The sequence below is a fragment of the Crocodylus porosus genome, unplaced genomic scaffold (assembly GCF_001723895.1).
Source record: "Crocodylus porosus isolate Cpor-Errol unplaced genomic scaffold, CroPor_comp1, whole genome shotgun sequence".
Lineage (NCBI taxonomy): Eukaryota > Metazoa > Chordata > Crocodylia > Crocodylidae > Crocodylus > Crocodylus porosus.
In genome coordinates this window covers 28033711-28040190 of record NW_017728951.1, presented here as the reverse complement: position 1 = coordinate 28040190, position 6480 = coordinate 28033711, and the positions used below count along the sequence as shown (strand labels likewise).

The 6480-nt window shown below is 42.3% G+C and overlaps 1 protein-coding gene across 1 annotated transcript in view; it reads left to right on the top strand.

Annotated features, from left to right (window-relative positions):
- Nucleotides 1-6480, top strand: part of LOC109324257 (heparan sulfate glucosamine 3-O-sulfotransferase 1-like) — a 123351-nt gene that overhangs the window by 27699 nt on the left and 89172 nt on the right. The window lies entirely within an intron of this gene.

Below are 6480 nucleotides of genomic sequence, written 5' to 3'. Positions count from 1 at the left end.
TTTTTTATTTGGTGGCAATATAGGATGTAAAGCAAAGGGGAAAACACTTTTTCAGCAAGGTAATACAGAAGGTAAAATTACATAGCTGCACTTTCCTAAAGCAGAGTGGCATCAGTTGTCATTGAATCTACAAGGGACAGATGCGGGGGGAGAGGGGGTGCAGTGGCATAGATGCACACTGCTTTCCATCAACACCACAGGAGCAGCACTCCCAGGTTACTTCTCAGAAGTCCCTGAAGCAAGTAAGAATTCCTTACCCTTGGACCACCTCCTCCTACTTCTACCACTACTTCTACTGCTGCTGTCCCTAGCTGCCTCGGGTGGGACAGCTCCAGAGTTACTCTTGCCCTGCAGTGGCCAGGTTCTGTGGAGAGCCAGGCTCAGATGGGGACAGTGGCAGTGATGGCAGTAGGCAGGTTTTGCTTTCATGGCTTTTTCCAGTGTTGTTCCTTGACAGCCAGAGAGCTGGGAAGAGGGAAAGAGGAAAAGGGCTTCATTGGTAGCAGTGGGGACAGTGGCAACACTGGGTGAGAGAGGGGGAGAGGGGAGAAGAGGGGATATGCAGCTGGAAAGGAGGGGAAGAAGGGACCAAGATGGGGAAGGGAAGAAAGTTTCTTACTTGTTTGGAGTACTTAGAAAACTTCCCCACCTTAGTTTGGGGAAGGGGAGCTGGGAGCAGGGGTGCAGCCATACCTGCAGTCACTATTCCTGCACCTCCCCCTCCCTTTAACAAAATCCTGGATCTACCTCTGGATGCACACCTGTAGTAAAATGCCAAATGGTAATCTCTTTTAATTGACTAATTAGAGAGATGGTAGATGACTTTTGAGTACTAAGTACACTTTCTCAACTTTCTTGGGCACTTGAGGAACAGCTACTGCAGTTGCCAGGGTTAGGGAACTATGAATCATAGAAAATTTGGGTTGGAGGGGACCTCAAGAGGTCATTTAATTCAACATCCTGCTCAAAGCAGGACTGTCTCCAACTATATCATCCTAACCAAGGCTTTGTCTTGCTGGGTCTTAAAAACCTCCAAGGATGGAGATTCCACTGCCTGTCTGGGTAACAGCCTCCTCATGACATAATTTTTCCTCATATCTAACCTAAATTTCCCTTGCTGCAACTCGAGACTGTTACTCCTTGTTCTGTCATCTGCCACCGCTGAGAACAGTCCAGCTCCATCCTCTTTGGAACCACCCTTCCGGTAGTTGAAGGCTGCTGTTAAATCCCACCTCAGTCTTCTCTTCTCCAGACTAAATAAGCCCGGTTCCCTCAGCCTCTCCTCAAGTCATGGGTCCCAGCTCCCTAACCATTTTTGTTGCTCTCCACTGGACTCTCTCCAATTTGTCCACATCCTTTTTGTAGCAGGAAGCCCAAAACTGGACACAGTACTTCAGATGTGGCTTCACCAGTGCTGAATAGAGGGGATTCCAATTCAGGAATCGCTTCCCTTGATCTACTGGCATGTAACCCCCAGGTTCTTTCTGCAGAGCTGCTATTTAGCCAGTTAGTCCCAGACCTGCAGCAGTGCATGGAATTGTTCTGTCCAAGTGCAGAAATTTGAACTTATCTTTATTGAACCTCATGAGACTTCTTTTAGTCCAATCCTACAGTTTGTCTGTGTCTCTTTGAATGCTGACCCACCCTCCAGTATATCTACTACTCCCCCAGCTTAATGTTATCAGCAAACTTGCTACAGATGCACTCCATCCAATCTTCCAAGTTGCTGATGAAGATATTGAACAAAACTGGGCCCAAGACCAACCCCTGGGGCAATCCACTTGATGCTGGCTGCCAGCTAGACACTGAGTCAATTGAGTACGCTTGCGCCTGACAATATGTGCTGACTGTTTCTAATCACCTTCTTCTCCTCCAGGTTCTTAGAAATGGACTCCTTGAGGACCTGCTCTATGATCTTTCCAGGGATTGAGGTAAGGCTGACCAGTCTGTAGTTCCCTGGTTTCTTGTTCTTCCCTTTTTAAAATCTGGGCAAAACATCTCCCATTTTTCAGTTGTCTGGGACCTCTCCTGATCACCATGAGCTTTCAAAGATGATGGCCAGTGGCTCTGCAATCACAATGGCAATTCCATCAGCACCATCAGGTGCAATATGTCCGGCCCCCTGAATTTATATACATACAGCTTCCGTAAATAGTCATTTACCTGTTCTTTCACCACCTCCTCCCCAAACTGTGCTGCCAGGTGCAGTAGTCTGGGAGTTGACATTGCCTGTGAAGACTGAGGCAAAAAAGCCATTGAGTACTTTAGTCTTTTCTGCATCTTTTGTCACTAGGTTGCTTCCCCCATTCAGTAAGGGACCCACACTTTCCCTGATATTCCTCTTGTTGCTTAAATGCTTGTAGAAACCTTTATTACCTTTCATGTCCCTTGTTAGCTGCAAATCCAATTGTGCTTTGGCCTTCCTGATTTCATCCCTGCATGCCCAAGCAACACTCTTGTACTCCTCCCTGGTTGTTTGTCCTTGTTTCTACTTCTTGTAAGCTTCCTTTTAATGTTTTAGCTCACTGAAGTGTTCTCTGCTAAGCCAAGCTGGGTTTCTGCCACACTCACTAGTCTCCTTGTGTATTGGGATGGTCCATTCCTGTGGCGTCAGTAAGGTCGCTTTAAAGTACAGCCATCACTCCTGGATTTGTTTCTCCCTCAGACTAGCCTCCCAGGGAATCCTGCCCATCTGTTCCCTGACTGAGTTGAAGTCTGCTGTTCTCCTTCCTTCCTTTCCTTTGGATCCTTAACTCAGTCATTTTGTGGTTGTTGCTGCCCAAGTTGCCAACCATTTCTACATTCCCCACCAATTCTTCCCTGTTTGTGAGCAGCAGGTCAAGAAGATCATGGCCCTTAGTTAGCCTCTGCAACACTTGCCCCAGGAAGTTGTCCCCATCACTCTGCAAAAACTTCCTGGATTATCTGTGTATTGCTGTATTGCCCTCCCAGATGTCAGGGTGATTGAAGTCCCCCATGAGAACCAGGATCTGTGACCAGGAAACTTCTGCTGGCTGTTTAAAGAAAGCTTCATTATCTTAACCTCCTGATCTGGTGGAGGTAGGGCATCTGCTCTGTTGCCATACAGTGGTGAAACTGGGTAATAAGTAACTACCCCCAAAGTCTACTTGTGCTGAAATTGTTAAGAGATGCATTTTTTCAAAAGTCAGTGTCTCTGGTATGTATTCTGTGCCCAAGTCAGATCACTTTGATGAAAATAGAGATAAAATGGATTTTAACTGATCTTGGGTAACAAGTGTGAGATTCTGAAATGTGTGCTGTAGGTGCTATGTAGCATCATAATGTGAAGCTACTAAAACTGTGCTGTGATCCTTGCCAATCTATCTATGCATTTTGGTGCTTGAAATTTGTTTTAAATTTAGCCATAAAAACCACCTCCATCTTTTCTTGCTCGCTTCCAATTGCATTTTAATTTCCTCTGCCCTACATTTATGCCCAGATCAAGATCAATCACTTTGTTTCCTCATTTCTTCTGTAACTTTAAATTCTTTCCTGATTAAAATTATTACAAATAGTAAGCATTACAGGAGTCCAGTTTATTTAGATTAAATTATTTTTGAGGAACTGAATATTCATGATAAATGATAGGAATATTTCTTAATATGTCAATAGCAGAAACCCCTTTGTCATTAATAATAGGGTTGTAAAGGTAGGGTGATTAACACCATAGGGCATGTGTAGACAAAACGGGGGCCCTAAATTGAAGCAGTATGTTTTTAAAAGCACTGCTTCAATGTAGGGCCTTTTAAACCCCCATGTTATGCATACACCCCCCTGACTTACCTGCCTTTCTTGCAGCAGGGAAGGGGGAGCAAGCTGCTGGAGGGCTGGGTGGTCCCTGGGCTGTGGGGGGGAGGGCTGGTGCTTCCCTCCATGGCAGCAGCACCTCCCCCCCCCCAGGTGGCACCCACCCACAGGCACCCAGCTTGGGTGGTCCCAGGAAGTAGTGCAGCTGCAGAGGGAAGCACCAGGCTCTTGCGCAGCTCAGGCAGGCAGGCAGGCTCTAGGGGAAAAAAAAAAGATCAGGCTCACTGCTTGTCTTGGGCAGAGCCTGCCTTCCTAGGCTGCTGCCAGGCTGCCTGCAGAGCTTCCAGCTGCATGGCGACCAGTGCTTCGCTCCACAGCTGTAGGAGCAGCAAACTAAAACTTTGAGGAGCTTTATTTTGCTGTGCCCCAAGTCATTTAAGGCACATTACACTGCTGAATTTGCTACAGTGCCTGTAATTAATGCATAATACACTGCTGACACTTGCAAACACTGACACCATTAAAGCAGTGCAAAAGCATTTTTCCCTCTTTAAAGTGTTGTGCAGACATGCCCCTTGTTTCGTCTACACTCGGCCATATACATCCAAGTACTCTGTCTCCCCTTTAACAGAAGGGTACATCTGATGTTTATTCTTTTCTACTACAGGGAGCGCACATAACCTTGATACTCCCATTTACTGCTCCTTACCACATCTTCTGTGCTCTTGAAAATGCCAGTATATTTTGAACAATTTATTTGCCAGTTCCTAGCAATGGAATTAATATAAAGATGGGAACAACTCTACTGAACTCAATGGATAAGCAGTTTCCTACAGTAAGGGAAGTGCATATCTTTGGCTTTTTAGCTCATACTGAGTTCTTTAAGGAAACCTTTGGCAAATATTTTGTGTAAATACAAATAATTTTATGGAAGCTTTACTTTGCCTGGCATACTCTTTCACAAGCTTATATTACTTAGTTAAACTCTGAGGATGCTTGTGAATACTTCTGCTGCTATTGCCTTTCATTTAAACTTACCTGAAAATAGTGTATTTGTAGTTACAGGTACTTCAGTGAAATCTCTCTTGCTTTGTTAAATGCTCCAGTCAGAGAGTTTATATTTACATACCATAAGATACAAACAAGTGTAAGAGCACCGCTGTGCATAAAGCATAATGGAGCAAAAGAAAGTATCAGATTAAATTAATATTTCAGTTAATGTCAAAGCTGTGTTTTATGTTCTTAACTAGTAAGTTCCATAAATGTTTATACTTGGTATTCAGCAGGTAGGTCCCTCGCAGAAGCAGTAGACCACAACTGACCTATCTGCACTTTATGGGGATGAATTTTCCAATGTATACTAATAGGAGCGTCCTTGCTCTGACAATGCAGTTTATATATATGTACTAATGACAACACCAGTGTGTTCCTAATGTAATAGAAAACATTTTCATATCTCAGTTGTGTTGACACTGGGTAACAAGGTCAAATAATAAGGACTGTGATAACATGGAACCTCTGTCCTAAGTTACTTATTGAGAGTCCTGGGATTGCATAAAATAGCTTTATATATCAACATGCAAGCCACTTTTGTTCTGTGGGGAAGTTTGTTCCACTAGTGTAGTTTCATTTGCTTTTATCATAACCAGTAAAACATTTTTTTGAATCGTGAAAGTACTTCTACTTCCCATATGGAGGTATTATAAAATGATATGGTAGAGGATGAAAGCATAAAATCAACTGGTTTATCAAATGTCAATGTAGAGGAAGTGAGCTGTTTAAACAATAAAGAACAAACATATGGCTATTGTGGGGGGGGGGTTTAAATGGTGTGTTTTACTTATTTTGTGTCTTTTAAATATTTATCAACTTAGGAATGCAGAGTATAAAGTTCTTAGACATACCCCGCAAAACGGTTTTCTATGTGCTACTCTTTGCAGTGTAGATTTAGTTCCTGAATCAGGTTTTCTTTCCCACCAGCATCTATTTTAAGGTAAACTTAAATAAGAACAACCAGTGTGTCAACTTTCTGTATCTCTCAAATTACACTGAAGGCTATGTAAGTGTTTTCTCCAGTTTGACTTAATATAAGATGGCATACTGCTAGATGGCATAAGTTAAAACAATGATAGCAGTGTGTTGAAAATTTTTGTATGGTGACTTTGAGTTAAACAGATAAATTTAAATTGGATTTTGTGTAGAGCACAAAGAAACTTTGGAAATTAAAAATATAAAAAACAAATTGTGTAATATTTACAACAGGTGAAATATCCTATTTTAGAGGAAACAGCTGTAATCCATATATGCTTATAGGCAGAAAATACAATTGTAAAATGCCAATAGCTGAAACTGTTAAATCAGGAAGTTTAGAAAACTGGCATTTCTGAAGAAGTATTATAAAAATAAAATAAATGGAAAGTAAAACCGTTACTTAAAAAAATTGAGAAATGTGTAAGACAGTAAAAGATTATCCTCTTAATAAATATTCTGTAAGAAATAAAAGCAGTATATTGTCTTTTGGAAAGTGACATCCTGGTCTAGAAGGCCAGTGGGCATTTGGCCAGGAATTCACTCTTTCTCTAGATCAGCTTCTGTAGCATTTGCTTATATATTACCACTCTAAAAGATGATTAAAGAAATGTGTTACAAGCGAATGACACCCAGCTGAATGGTAGCTAAAGTACAGTGGGATGGGATGCATTGTTTCAGCTA